General features: G+C 42.9%; 1 long non-coding RNA gene across 1 annotated transcript in view; it reads left to right on the top strand.

The window, feature by feature from the left end:
• LOC144586510 (uncharacterized) overlaps positions 1 to 15,223 on the top strand; it is a 30,450-nt gene extending 15,227 nt beyond the window's left edge. Inside the window, exon 2 of the long non-coding RNA XR_013541371.1 lies at positions 13,873 to 15,223. This is a non-coding gene — a long non-coding RNA (uncharacterized LOC144586510). The remainder of the gene's footprint in view (positions 1 to 13,872) is intronic.
• The last annotated feature ends 852 nt before the right edge of the window (positions 15,224 to 16,075 follow it).

The following is a 16,075-nucleotide window of genomic DNA, read 5'->3' as shown; positions in this document are numbered from 1 at the left end:
CCACGTCCCTAGAAGGTGTTGTAAGTCTTCATATAATTGATAAATTTCAGCCTCTTCAGCATTGGTGGTTGGTGTCTAAACTTGGATTACTGTGATGTTGAAAGGTCTGCCTTGGATTCATATTGACATCATTCTATCATTTTTGAGATGAGTGTCCTTTCAGCTTTGGCCCAACCACTTCATTAGCTCTGGAGCTACTTGTACTCATCCTCCGCTCTTCCTCAGTAGCATGTTGGATGCCTTCTGACCTGAGGGGCCCATCTTCCAGCGTCATATCTTTTAGCCTTTTGTTTCTGATCATGGGGCATTCTTGGCAAAGATACTGGAGTGGCATTGCCATTTCCTATTCCAGGTGGATTGCGTTTAGTCAGAACTCTCCACTATGTCCTGTCCGTCTTGGGTGTCCCTGCACGGCATAGCCCAGAACTTCTCTGAATCACTCAGCCTCCTTTGCCACAACAAGGCAGGAATCCATGAAGGGGAGGACAATGTGTAGCCTGCACAAGAAAATTATAAATGGCCCAGAGAAAGCACTACAGAGTGGTATTTAAACAGCATACTCCTACTCCACTTTTGTGATCATGTAAGTAGCTTTCAAATGGAGGCTATTAGTCCTCAGACCACAGAAGAACGACATGACTTTAATGTTGACAATGAAGAAGCTGAAATAGAGATTTTGTATACCTTGGTTCAAACATCAGTCCAAATGGAGAGTGGAGCCAAGAAATCAGAAATCTGAGTCTCAGAAGGCCATCAATGAAGGAATTAGAAACAATCATGAAGTATATTGATGTGCCACTGGAGACCAAGATCAAGATCATCCACACTCTTGTATTTTCAATCATCATGTATGGGTGTGAAAGATGGACAGTGAAGAAAGATGACACACAAACAAAAATGAAAAGTTGTGCTGGAGGAGAACTTTGTGGAAACCCAGGACTGCCAGAAAGACAAACAAGTGAGAAGGCAGGAGTCTTTGAATAAGACAATAATGTTGGGAAATTGGAAGGCAGCAGGAAAAGAGGAAGACAAAATATAAGATGGACTGACTTCCTAAATAGACATGAGTCTACAGGGGCTGAGCAGGACAGTTGAGGACATGGCATGTTGGAGATCTCACATTCATAGGGCCACCATAAATTGGAGGTGACTTGATGACACATAACAACAACAACAACAACAACAACAACACTGCTCAGAATCTTGATTTCTCAAGCACTGTGCTACACTGCACACAAGCCAAAGCTTTAAAAAGCTGTGCAGTGGCTGTGCACTATGCAGAGCAGCAAAACGCCCATAGCTTTCTCTCTTCCTTTCTATAGTTTGCTATAGATATTGCATTGAAAAAACCACTGAGGTCAGGGCAACCCTTCAGTCAGGATGGCAGCCTTTTCAGCTGTTCAACAAGCTGCCCTCCCCTAAGTCCAGCCCTGCAAGGACTTATCCTTTCTCAACTCATGGAAGAAGCTAGTTGAAACTGAGCTCATAGAGGGGGTAAAGAGACTGAAGGTCTCCCAAAACACCAGACTACTGAGAGAAGCTGAGAGATGGAAGGCTGGTTTCTCAGTCAAAGGGAGAAAAAACAGAAAAGGGAAAATAGAAGGGGTAAAGAGGGGATCAATTCCACCAACCCTGACAAAATCTGTTAAGCATTCTGGAGGGGTGGATTAGCTGTGAAGTGATGTGGGATTTTAAAAATCTACCTTCAGTATAAGATTATAATTCAGAGGATGAAAGAAGCAAGGTAGATGTTCCAGAAGAAGAGGAGAGGGCTATATCTGGGAAAGGTTACCATCCTCTTGATCAGGAGGGAGGTGGCTTCTGGCATGGGGATTCTCCCTATTTTTGTTAAGATTGTACACGCTTGGGTTGGCAATTTGGAGATGCACCTGGATTCAGTTTGTATGTGGGTGACCAGCTGATAACACTAGGCTGGAGTGGGTTTGCCCAGATTCTCTGGAAGTTAGGTCTGGTGGGAGTCCTTCATGCTTCAGAGCAGTGGTCCCCAACCTTGGGTCTCTAGATGTTCTTGGACTACAACACCCAGAAGCCTTCACCACCACCTTTGATGGCCAGGATTTCTGGGAGCTGAAGTCCAAAAACATCTGGAGGCCCAAGGTTGGGGACCACCGCCTTGGAGCAATGGTCCCCAACCTTGAGCCTCCAGATGTTTTAAGACTTCAACTCCCAGGAATCCTGGCTACCAGAGATGGTGGTGAAGGCTTCTGGGAGTTGCAGTCCAAGAACATCTGGAGGCCCAAGGTTGGAGACCAGAGCCTTAGAGCATAAGCAGGAGCAAAAGCCATGAGACAAAGAAGTACCTTAAGAGTTAAAGGAAGTTTGTTTTTCCTAAAGAGTGGATTTCAGCAGCTTTTCAAGTTGTAAATTAGTTCGCTTTTGTTTGGTAACTGGTCATGGGGAGAAAAGTACAGAATTCATTTGCAAGTTGATTGTGTAAACATGGGAGGTTTTTTTAATGGTTCTTTGAAGGGATAGCAAATTGCCTCCAGTATAGATTGTGCCGATGCATCCCCTAGACAGCAGCCTCTTAAGACTTTTTCAGAGGCTACAATAGATCCAGAATGCAGAGGTGAGGATTGGAGGAGGAAAGAGTAGGAGATAGGTTTTATTTTTATTTTTTAAATAGAGATGGAAATGGCAATAGCCTTTATGAGTCAGTCCTTTGACCTGATTCAGCCAAAGACAGGCATTCTGATGTCTCCCTGACTGCACTGAGGGATGTCCGCTTCATGCTCATAAGGGTATTAACATGTTTGAGAAAGTTAGCATGGATGAATTGTGATTTATATGTTCTCGTTTGAAGAGACTGCTGGTATTATTATTTGGTTGTCCTATTCAATATTGCGGGTGCATCTTGAAGTTTCATCTACACACTTCCCAAGGATCTTCAGAAATCTCTTTGATCGAAGAAGAATTCAGTTGTGCAGCACGGCTGTTCAGTATTATCTGTGAACACACTACAAGCTGCTGATTACATCCAGGACCTCCACTGTGGTTCTGTACCTGTTAGATCTTTGCTTCTGTTTTTGCTGGCTGGGGAATTCTGAAAGTTGCCATCTGAAAAGGACCGTTATCAAGTTCTGGGATTAATGTGTGCTGGAGAATTTGAAACAAACTTTATTATACATCTGGGAGCACAATCCACCTTAGTTGTTAGTCTCAACTGTTGAAGAACTACTGAATCCAAGGGATGCATGTAAAAGTTTGACAATCAGATTCAGTATTCACCCCAGTGGGTAAGACTGGGTAACTGGAGATGACCTCAGGCTGTTTTACAGGTGCAATTAACCTGAACATTTATTCAAATAAAGGAGATAAGCAAGGAACAAGAACCACGCCCCCTAATCTCCCACTGGCTGGCTAGTAAAAGCTTTCTGTGGTCCCACCCATTGAACAGTATTTGGCCTAAAAGTGGAGAAAGAGACACAGAGGGTTACCCTCCCCAGGGAGCAGGCTTCGGAAGACTTGGAGGAATGTGGAGGAAAATTGGTCCAGGAAAATTCAGATGGGAGAATTAGAAGAAAATGGTGAAGTTTGAGCCTCCTGTGGTGCAGGTGTGTCTGTATTTGTCATGGAAATAAAAACAAAAGTAAGAAGAAAGTAAGGACAAAAAGATCTATGTAAAAATTAAAATAAAAAATAAAAGCAAAACTATGGTTAGGGTGCTGTGTAGAGTACCCTTTTCCCAACTGACATCTAATATTCTTTTCCAAATGTCCTTGCATCTAACAATTGCATTTTGTTCCACTGACGGCCCTCATTTTCTTGTATCATGGTACATTCTGAGCACAGAGACCTTGAAAACATCCAACTGTGTAGCTTTTTCATATTGTTCCATTGTTTTTCAGCTTGGCAAAGGCCTTGTTCCCACAGTTGTCATGTATCTGTCTCTTTGCTAATTTCCCCAATGCCAACAGCCAGGTGGAGAGAAATCTTTATCTTAGAAGGACAGGGCTGAAAGGGACTCTGTGGATCATCAAGTCCAGCCCCTGTCAAATTCAACTGATTCAATGGGCCTCCTCTAATTGCAGCTTACTACAGGATTTCAGCCAATAAATCGGTCTGCCATAATTTTTTTCTTCTTTGTTCATGTCAGAATAAATCTAATAGTGTTTCTGGAGTGGAAGAATCAGTTGAAAGGGTGCTGCTGTTGCCTAGGGGATGACCAAATGTGCTCACTGTTCTTACATTATTCAGGGAGGCTCCTTCTGCCCCCCCCAGTCTACACTTATCATTATTATTAGAAATAAAATAATATCGCCCCCCCCCCCAATCCTTTGAAAAGTTATTTTGGAAGAAAACCTCCATGGGGACAATCATATTTCTGAAACATCTGTGCATGGTGTTTAGCATTTTGTTATCTTTCCAATAGCACTTGTTCAGGAGACAGAGGAGTGAATCCAATAGTTAATCCCAACTAGGACAGGTTATTTGTAAACTAGTACTCAGCCCAATCATATTTTTATTGACATAGAATAACAGTATAATGGAGTTGGAAGGGATCTGTAAGACCATCAAGTCCAAACCTCAGCTCGATGCAGGAATCCAAATCAAAGTATCTGACAGATAATTGCCTAATTTTCTCTTGAATGCCTTCAATGTTGGAACACTCACCACTTCCTGAGGTAATCGGTTCCATTGTCATACTGCTCTAACAGTTAGGAAGTTTCCCTCATATTCAGGTGGATTCTAGCTTCCTATAAGTTGAGTCCATTATTACGTGCCCTGCACGATAGAATGATCGAGAACAGATCCTGCCCCTTCTCTGTATGCCAGTCTTTCAAATATTTGAAAACTAACATTATATCTCCCCTCAGTCTTCTTTTCTCAGGGCTGTATATGCCCAATTCTTTTAGTTTTTCCTCACAGGGCTTGGTTTCCAGTCCCCTGATCATCCTTGTTACCTTATACAAGGGCTGCACCTCTTAATGTAAGAGAGCAGCTTTTCTGATGGAATTCCTGATGCCATACTGTGCTTACAGAACGGAATTGGAAACAGACTCAAATCCTGTTGATTAGTGAATGGAAGTCAAAGGTACAAGAACATGCCCTCATGGCAAAATGTACTCCTATATGAGAGTAGAAATAGGCAGACAGAAACATAATAGTTTTGTTCAGAAGTAGAAAACACACTTAGTTTTGGCACACTAAAGCACATTCTTTAGGAGGCATGCTAATGGGAATTTCTTTTATTTTCTTTTTAAAAAATATAAATGGAAATTATATTTGGTGATGGGAAATAGTAATACTCATAATTTAATCTGTTTTGATTTCTTGGTAAGTTTAAGAAAAAAATTAAATACGATTGGAAAAGAATAGGAACAGCAGCAGGGGTGGTGGTAATGAAGGACAGATGTTAAAACTTCAAAAATCTAATGCTGGCTGCCAGATTTATAGTGTTGAATTCATAACATGTAAAATGGGAAACTGAAACTCCCATGAAATTGTGGATAAATAAAGCATGGGATGCAGCTGTTATGATTACATTAATAACAATCTCATTCATACTTCTGGAATTTTGTCACGTAAGATCTCTGAACTGGTAAACACTGGAAACGCAAAATCTGGCACCAATGCTACTGGCTTCTCAACTTAAATTAAAGAGGCTATACCTCAAAATATGTTCCCCTAGAACCTCTTTTGTTTGTCCCCAAAAAACCCTTTAAAATGATAAAGAGATGACACACAATATTTTGAACAGTTAATACTGATTTCCCAGCTGCGCTAACTGGACAGGCTATATTTTGAAACTGGTTCTGAGATAGTCATTTACAAAACAGTAAGAGCTAGAATCATGAAATTTACCACAGATACTGATTTCCTAACTTAAATAACTTGACTCATTACGTATGAAATATAAACCGCCCAGAGTGGCCTGGGTTGCCAGATGGGCAGTATAGATATCAAATAAATAAATAAATAACTCGACTCATTACATATTAAAATTAGTTTCCCCAGAACCTCATGTGTCTGTTTGCTTATTCCAAAAGATCTCTGAAGCAGTAAGAGCTAGAAAGGCAGCAGTTTGAATGGGTACTATAGAAATCCTAATAGCAATAATTAAATTGGGTAGCTCAGTGGTTTAGATATCTGGCTGCAGAGCCAGTTCGATTCCCCACCGTGTCTCCAAAAAGAAGAGCCACCATGTATGGCCTTAGGCAAGCTGCACAGTCGCAAGGCACCCCCCCCCCCGAAAGAAGGGAATGGTAAACCACTTCTGAGTACTTTCCCCAGAAAGCCCTAGAAAGGGTCACCATTAAGTCCTGATGACACACAAACACATGCACCTACAGACACACACATCTCCAAATCATGTGGTCCCATTAATAAATATCATAGGCATCGGGGGTGTGTGTGTGTTCTTCTGTTAAGCTGAATGGGTATCAGTTTGTCAAGTAAGGGAGAGAGGGCCTTCTCTGTGTGTGTGTGCGTGTGCGTGTGCGTGTGCGTGTGCGTGTGCGTGTGCGTGCGTGCGTGTGTGTGTGTGTGTGTGTGTGTGTGTGAAATCTGGACAGGGAGACAAAGGGAAAGCACCCTCTAGGACTCACTAGTTTTCAACATGGAATCAGTAATGAGCTGAGTCAGCCCTAGGATACAGTGGGAGCAAAAAAAGACCAGCATGAAAGCAATGTTGGGGCAGGGAGAGGAGAGACAGACCACAGTAGTGGGGAAGTGGTGTAGACCTGATGGGTTTCTGAGGTGGGCAAAACCAGGTAAGTTTGCTTTAAGGATGGACTATTAAACCTACTGGAAAGGACCTGTGGATCTATCTGGGTTTTCTCTGCTTCATCTGTCTTGGAGAGACACTTCATAATTCGTAACGCCTAACTGTGCTACAGGGTTTATGCTAGGAAGAAGTTACCTGTTCCAAGGAGATGCTCGCTTTCTTGTCTTTTTCCAAGGTCAGGAGATTCTAGCCTCAACACCACAAAAACCATTTTCCCCCAAAGGTGATGAGACCAACTCCCAATATTTTGCCAGCGTGTCATGGCTTCGTCTGAAAATATATTATTCTAATCAATCAAACTCAGTAGAGTTATGCTTCTCACTCACTGGATTGTTCACACATATATTTGAATAATAAAACCAAGTATGACAAGGGGAGAAGGGAAAAGAGCTGGCCACCTGTCTTCAATCATGACTACCAATATGGCTGACACAACAGTGTCCTCTAGTGGCTCCGTGTCCAACTGCAGACCACTCTGTCCAATGTACTAGATCAGTTGAGACATTAGACAGACGGTTCTAGCACATTTTCACACGTGCGAATCATGACAAGTTGTGGGGAACTACAATCTTATATCACTCTGCCAATATTTTATCATGGGTTGAGGAAACAGAATGAGGCAGTGGGAGCAGGTCTGTCCCAGTGGGTGGGTTAAATCAGGCACAGGAACTGAGATTAGAAACCAGGTGGATTAACTGGTTCAGTATTTTATCAAACACAAAAAGATGGCTGCAAATAATCAGGGATATGGTTTTAAAAATGGTATTGCTCATAATAGAAATATTTACAAAAAACAGGCAGCAATTCCAATCTTAAGAAGATTCATTTCCCTAGTTCTCAGGGAGGAAAGGGAATTTTGGCTGACTTCATCTGTTCTCCTCCAATTTCCTGGGCATCATCTAAAAACCAAACTAACTATACTTTTTCTTTCAGGTGTGGTTTTATTTGTATACACATTTATGATTTTTTTAAAAAATTACCAGCCATTCGGCTTTCTTAAACTGGATGACTCTATTAAAATAACAGCAACAAATAAGTTGGGATTTAGATTTTCTTTAAATTACTTTTTAAAAATACAAATCTACTTTGGGCCTTTGCAATCTGAATACCCCTCAAGGCTTTACGTGAGAGCGCTGCAAGGCTGATTCTTATATAATGTGCTTTAAACAGCACATGCACAATCTGATTCATCATAACCACGGCACAAGAAGAGAATGCTCCTCCTTCCATCATGAATGACTTTACTGAGAGATCCAGAGGGCACAGTTAGGCTTTGGGATTCTATTTGAAGCACGTTCCCTGATCCTGTTACTTTCTATCAGTGGTCGGCTGCCTGTCGCTGACATCTGGTTTCCATATCAGTTGAAACTTCCAGTATTGCTGGTTACACCCAAAATATGTGCCTGTGAGCAGTTTCATTCTGCTGCCATACAGAGAATATCAAGGCCCCATTTACTGAATTCAAAAAAGGAACCAATACGTCAGAACTCATAACAGAGGAGTTGAAGCCCCATGCTCTGTGCCTACTGCCAAGTGGTACCTTTTCAGATGCCAAGTGTCTGCTCAGATAGCTGGGTACCCCCATCTCAAGCCAAATACATACAGAACTGCCCCCTCAGAATGTTCAAAACTTTCTGGGCAATGTATTCTTTTCAAATATGCAAGGGAAGTGAACATCTGGGGGGCGCAGTACATGGCAGAATGCACACACCCAACAGGGGCTGCCCAACTTACTGGCACTTCTACGAAACTACAATATATGTATGTATTTTATATTGATTTGGTTTTACTGGTCTTTGACTGTAATAAAGTATTCATTCAACATTCAACTGGCACTTCTCAGATTGGGTGGGCTGAGGGCACTCACCCTGAGGGAGGCCCAGAGGGAGAGAAAAAGGACCCAGGCCTTCTCGAGAGTCACGACTCACTTTTGGAAGGAATTACCCACCTGAAATTTCTCTGCCTCCCCTCCCTGGTGTCTTTCAAGAAGCTTCTCAAAACATGTTTCTTTCAGCAAGCTTTTCAACGTTTATCGACCGAAGAGCCCAGAGTGACCATCAGTCAGATGGTCTCTATAAAAATTAAATGCAGTCAATAAAATAAATGAACATAGCTGCAAGGTAGAAAGAAAGCACAGGAAGGCATGCGTCTTATGTATCAGATGGTGCACAAGGCAGGTTTCCTTTCAACGTTTAAATTGGCCAGCTTCAGAATCGGTGCCATTTTGGTTAACACTCTTGCCCTTCAAGCAAGCAGGGCTACATGCAGACATATCTGTCCTTTCCTCATTTTAGCAAAAGTAGGTAGCTTTTCTTAAAAGATTGAAATGGACCGAAAAGTCAGGTTTGTAAATTCTGGGCACCAGGATAATTGATCATACCACTGGACAGAGTGAGGGGGTGGGGCCAAGGGTAGCCCCCATAAATTCTTCTAAGATCCCTAAAACAGTTTATCTTGTGTCCCCAAGCCCAGCCCTGCAGCTCCCAGGAAAAGTGTCTTGTCCCCAGGGTTAAAGGAAAATTGCAAATCAGCCATTCCTGTTTAGTTATGTGCATAGAATGGAGTGGAATGAGGTTGAATGGCTTGGTCCAGTTCTCGACACAAGCCAGCCAGCATCAATCATACTTTGATTCTGCTGCAAAGCCGCAAAACTCTCTTCCACGTAAACACATTCGCCTTCTGGAGGGTAAAATATCTTTGAACAATAAGGCTGTTTACAAGTTGCCCCTGCTTCTTTCTCAATATATTACATCTCTCTTCCGACACACCACAATTAAGCCACCAGACTAAGCTTTCCCCACTATTTATCTCTATTTCATGAAGTTCTAGGGACGTGGTGGCGCTGTGGGGGATGTGGTGGTGCTGTGGGCTAAACCGCAGAAGCCTGTGCTGCAGGGTCAGAAGACCAGCAGTCGTAAGATCGAATCCACGTGATGGAGTGAGCCTCGTGGCGCAGTGGTTAAACCGCTGTACTGCAGCTAAAAAACTGTGCTCACGACCTGGGGTTCAAATCCCAGGTAGCTGGCTCAAGGTTGACTCAGCCTTCTATCCTTCTGAGGTCAGTAAAATGAGTACCCAGCTTGCTGGGGGGGGGCAATGTGTAGCCTGCATAATTAAATTGTAAACTGCCCAGAGAGTGCTTGAAGCGCTGTGGGGTGGTATATAAGCAGCACGCTTTGCTTTTGCTTTTTTTGTCCCAGCTCTCGCCAACCTAGCAGTTCGAAAGCATGCAAATGCGAGTAGATTAATAGGGACCACCTTGGTGGGAAGGTAACAGCGTTCCGTGTCTAAGTCGCACTGGCCATGTGACCACGAACGATTGTCTTTGGACAAAACGCTGGCTCTATGGCTTGGAAACGGGGATGAGCACCGCCCCCTAGAGTCGAACACGACTGGACAAAAATTGTCAAGGGGAACCTTTACCTTTACCTTTACCATGAAGTTCTGCCCCCCCCTTCATTTCTTTGCATCCAATTTCTGTGATGGAGAATACAGGGTGGCAACCCTGCAGTTTCAGGAGTTCGCTTTGGCATTGAGTAGGTACAGCTAAACTCCTTGAAGCTTATTTGCAGTCTTTTTCTAAGAGTCACCTAGCAAACAGGGGTCTGGTGGAGCCAGAACTTTCAGGAGAGATGTAATCTTAAAGTGCATTACAGAACTATGAGCCTGTCAGGCCTTGGTGTGGTGGTGAATTTGAAACTGCTTGTTCTGCCATTCTCCATAACTCTACTCACCCCATAAGGAGTGTCTAAACGTACAGGCACTGGATAAGAGCACATCAACTTTTAAGGGGCACGTTTTTCATAAAAGTAATGGCTCTAAATTGACTATTTAAAACCAAACTGCCCTCAAATATTTTTAATTGCAACAGGGATAGCTTTAAATTACATAGCATTTTTGGGGAAATCTTTTTTTCTCTCTGACCTGCTGAAAGGACTGCTGCTAAGCTCAAAGGGAGCATGAAAACCTGAGCTATGTGGCAAATGATGTCACAGTTCATATTATTTAAAAAATAATAATTCTGCACCTTGCCCTGGCAGGGAAGAGAAGATGACAGGAGGGATTTTTTTTTGGGGGGGAGGGAATGGGAAATGGAGTCTTATCACACCTCTCCTGAATGCCTTGAACTCATCTTTGCTGAAGACAGGAGAACTGCCATAATGAAGATCAAAAGCCTCACTATTAGCATGCTCCCAACCAGAACAGGACTCAAATGTCCAGAGGGTTCTGTCTGAGACTGCAGACTCCATTATTACAAGCAAAAAAATAGGGAGGATCAATTGTCTGGTGGGATGGGTGAGTGCTTGCGCATGCTAAAAATTAATACCAACTATATATCCCTTGGACTGCAAGGAGAACAAACCTATCCATTCTAAAGGAAATCAACCCTGAGTGCTCACTGGAAGGACAGATCCTGAAGCTGAGGCTCCAATACTTTGGCCATCTCATGAGAAGAAAAGACTCCCTGGAAAAGACCCTGACGTTGGGAAAGTGTGAAGGCAAGAGGAGAAGGGGACGACAGGGGACAAGATGGTTGGACAGTGTCATCGAAGCCACCAACATGAATTTGACCCAACTCCGGGAGGCATTGGAAGACAGCAGGGCCTGGCGTGCTCTGGTCCATGGGGTCAGGAAGAGTTGGACACGACTAAACGACTAAACAACAACAACAACAATATATCCACATATTGCTTTGTCCTCCAGTAAGGTAGAGGTGTGTGTGTGTGTGTGTGTGTGTGGTAGGCTCTAGAATAAAGATTCTGAACCAAAGCTTGGGAAAGCTCCATTTTTACCTATACTTCCCAGAATCCCCAGGCATCCTCAGGTATCCAAAAAGTAACACTTCCAAGCTATCTTCCAGATGGATTTCAACAGTAAAGCAAATGCTTCTTCCAAGAAAGAGTGTTTCCCCCCCTCCCCATCATATTACTCAGGCAACATAGCTGCTTTTGTCCTACCTCATTGTTATATGCAATGTAATAGTTACCACGGAGTTGCCTGATCCATATCTCTCTTCTCAAAATTTTTAGTTAATCATGTATCTTAATGGCTTTCAATGGCTGAAATCCTGTTGCTTAGTGTAGTAAGTCACAGCTAGAGTAGGCCCAGCAAATCAATGGGGAATTTGATAAACAACAAGATTTCAGGCAGTATTTCATACATTTCTTAGCCCTTCTTATGTTCTCCTGAACAAGTCACATGGTTTCTAGCAAGGCAAAACTAGGCCCCCTCAAACAAACGCATTAGTAGTGGGCAACGGCGTAATTTTGCTCAGGTGGGGGGCATGAAAGTGGACATGAACTCAGCAATGACTGGGATTTTCTGGTAATCACTAATGCAGAAGTAATAACTGCTTATTACTGAAAGAAACATGAAAGCCTAGAAGGACTGGAATGTACACAAAAACATGAGATGTGCCTCAAAATGAATCATAATTCCACTGAAGATAACTTTGTTTGTCCAATTGACTTTTTGTGTTCAAAATTAACATGTGCTTAAACCTCTCACACTGAAATCAGTAGACATAAAAACGCTTGTATCTAAAAAAGTGCTGAATCGTGGGTGCCCCATCACCTCAAATTTCATTTTCACAGTGGGCAGGAGGTGCTGTGATCAATCAGATCCATTCAAGAAGGCCAATTTTTGAAGAAAGTATATTTGTCACTCTGCAGCTGTCCTGAAATTGTTGCCGAAGAATAAGCACATGTAGTTTGAAATATGTTGGAAGGGGTGATGTCCCCCTCTCCCAATTGTAACCCTGTTTGAGGATGGATTATACACCCACATCATTTTTTTAATGTCTGCCTTTTGAAAAATTCCCTCCATATTTTCTTATCCCTGTTCCAAAGCATAACCGTGACATGTTGGGCTGGGGTGGGGTGGGGGATAGAAAGAAAAGCAGAAAGATGGAACGAGGGGCTGAAAAGAAAGCAGTTGGATGGAGAGGAGTAAATCCTCCCTGTGCTGTGGAATTTTGCTGCTTCTCCTTGATATCCTACCCAGCCCAGCAGAAGTCAATCAACTAACACAAGATGCGTTTTGCAGATGGATCCGCAGTGGTGCATAGCTGAGGCACAGATGTTTCAACTTGCATTTCTGAGCTGTCCAGCAATCAGACAAAATTTCGGGGCTGATCATTTGCAGATGTTTTTCAAAGAAAGAAAGAAAGCCGTCTGTCCGCTTTCGACTAAATTTATTCCTTCTTTGGTAAGCCTCAGCGATGGTCTTATATGAAAAGTCCTGGGAGCAGGATTTAGCGGCTGCCTGCACTAAGGCTGGTGTTTTGATGTTGAATGTGGATTTATTAAGGACCGGTGGGAGTGAAGAATAGGGGTTTGGTGGTAGTGGTGGGAGGAGCTTTTGATTCCTTTTGCATCTTCCATTATTGCAAGTATTCAGAGATGAATAGGACATTTGAAATACAGATTTATAATTGAGTAGGAGAATCACAGCTTTAATGAGAATGATCTAGCTTTTGTTGTGGTGGTGTTGGTGGTAGTTGTTATGTGCTGATAGCAGGAAGGAGAATAGAATACTGCTAACAGCCAGGCCTTAATTATTAATTACCAGAAGAAAGCTCTTTAAGTCCTGGAGCAGAGTGTTTCCAAGAACATGCAGAGTGTATTTCTTTATGTTTTGAATTAGGGATATAAATCCTCCCTTTTCTTGGCCTCCTGGGCAAAGCATCATCTGCTTTGCTAGGAAGTGTGGTGAGTTAATTGCTTAATGCCCTTGTTCTTGCATTGTTGAGAATGAGATTTTGTACAAAATATTGCCCACCCCATTGCAGGAAAAACATGCCTAGTTTCATACAAAGCTGTGCATGATTATCCAAAGCTGGCATGACTGCTCCTTTGTTTAAGAATTTGAAGGTCTAGATCAGCCATTCTCAACAGAGGCCCCCTGACACAGATATGCCACATCATCGACTACTTGCGTCCAGGAAACAATCAGTCTCTTTGTTTTGGGGCCATGCATAAATATTTGCCCTGCAGTCCCACTCTCATGTCTGAAGAAGTGGACTTGTCCAGGAAAGCTCTAATTAAAATAGAGCAGTTAGTCTTTAAGGTGCCACATTTTTGGTTGCTTTATTTTTTTTTCCTTTCCCCCCCCCTCCCTGACAGATTCATCTGTTCTTGTTGTATCCTTGTCAGCAGACAGCCCGAGGCTTCCCTTTTTTGAGAGAGAGCCCTGGAACCTGAGAACAGCTTCTAAAAGGGCCGTGGCCAAAAAGAGGTGGAGCATGGCTGGTCTTGATGGTTTGTTTTCATCTTTCTCACCAAGGAGTTAGTCGTTCTATCAGCTGGAGGCAAGAAATACTTCCCTACCAAGGTGTCTTATCACATTGAGACAACCTGATCAATGACAACGAGGAGTCTAGCCATCCTGTGGCTACTCTGAATAGCCAGAATGAACCCTTACACATATGTGAGATCAAGCTTTGAATTCAGATTTTCTGACTGGAAAGGGCTATAGAGATTTAAGCAGGGAAGAAGAGAAGCAGGATTTATTCTGATAGAAATGAGTATCAGTTAATTTCGCATTACTTGATCAGTGAATATTTTATGGCTGAATGTGCTAAATGATTGTACTATGAAAGAACCATGACGATCTAAACTGCTAGCAAAGTCCTATTACTAGTGCTTGAGTTGGAAGAGTCAATTCACACATGTGAGTCATTATTTGGTAGTGTGCTTCTCAAGTGAGAGACATGATTGTGTGAACTAACCCACATCAGTATCAATAACACAAATCTCTATTCTGACCGGCTGCCAAGGGTGACTTGAATGCATCTGGTAGAGCTGTCTTTGACGTGATTATGGGGGAACCAGTGACAGGCAGAACTAATTTATTTTTATTGATTAATATGACTTCTTGTTATATCTGACCCAGTCTCCGGTGGTGCAGATTCTGTTTTCCTTATCATCCTTATGGGAAAGTCTTGAGCAGTGATTAGCAGCTGCAGCTTTTGCTGTTAAGGATGCTTACACAGCTGGCACTAGAGACCAATCCAGAGGAAGGAGTTGCTGGGCTGCTTTTGCTGTGCTTTGGTGCCACTGCTGCAGATGAAGAGAGATGGATGTCCAGTGGTCTGCTCAGTAGCGGTCAGATATTAAAGGGAACCACTGGGTTTCTGTTCCACCAGCCTTTGGATTCTGATCCGGTTTCCCTGTCAGGCTCAATTGTTTTCACACTCTCCATCATGTCTTGGCTACGTTTTGACTTCCTTCAGAGTAGTAGCTTTCTGTGCATGAATAACACAGAAAGGGAAGAAGGAACAGCCTTTCTTTTCATCACCTTATTAAAAAGAAAAGCCCCTTCTCACAAATCCTTGGGAGCCACTTCTTCTAGGAAGGTCCACAGTTTAGTGCCAGACTAGTGATTTTTCAGCTCCTTCTGTCCTTGAACTGTTTCTATCCTAGAAGGTCATAGTGAGAAGACTAACGTCTGTTTTCTTATTCTGTTTTGTCAGAATATGCACCTCGAAACATTTACCTCAGATTTCTCTTTCCTTTCATATTCCTTTTCCATTTGAATTGTCTTTTTAAAGATTCTGAGCCAGAGGACAGGGGTGGCCTTGCCTTGTTTGGAAGCATTTCTGAGGACTGTTCCAAATGATTAGTACAGCATAGACATGTTAAATAAACAAATAATTGCCCAAAGACCAGTCCCTGGCATCTTCACCTAATGCCTGGAAAGTCTTGGTGTCATGGAGAGGCTCTGCCAACCAGTAAAGACAATGCTCAGCTGTATGGGCCAAAAGTGTGATTTTTTCATAGGGCAACATCCTGTGTTTAAGAGTAAGTTCATAACTATTTAGTGTGTGAAGAGCGCAATGAAAACATTGCCATCTTTTCCAGTGAGCCAGTGATGGAGGACAAAGAAGCACCTGATCAATCTTGTCCATGCGGATTTGGACATGCACATGTATGGCATGGGACCAGATAGCTGGAAAACAGCTCCCATGTCATTACGGGAATGTGTGAAAGGGGTGTAGGTGTCTCCTCTCCCTACTACTGCCACAATCAGATGTGTGGACAAGGCGCATGATCGCTGTCGAGCCACCACCTCCTTCCTTGACCCTTGCCCGGCCTGGCTAATCAAAGCAGCCAGGCCTATAACAACAGAATGGGACACGGCAATAATTAATGGATCTTTCCTTGAGGGCAGGGTTCCTCCTGCCCTCAAGGAAACACTCATTAGGCCCATTAGAAAGAAACCTAATTTGGCGGCGGACAAAATTGGCAATTATAGGCCCGTCGCCAATGTTTCTTTCATTTGCGAAGTGGTGGAGAGGGTGGTGGCTGATCAGCTTCAGGCTCTCTT

The sequence above is a fragment of the Pogona vitticeps genome, chromosome 2 (assembly GCF_051106095.1).
Source record: "Pogona vitticeps strain Pit_001003342236 chromosome 2, PviZW2.1, whole genome shotgun sequence".
In the NCBI taxonomy this organism is placed as follows: domain Eukaryota; kingdom Metazoa; phylum Chordata; class Lepidosauria; order Squamata; family Agamidae; genus Pogona; species Pogona vitticeps.
The sequence above is the reverse complement of the archived record's forward strand: the minus strand, read 5'-3'. Positions and strand labels throughout refer to the sequence as shown.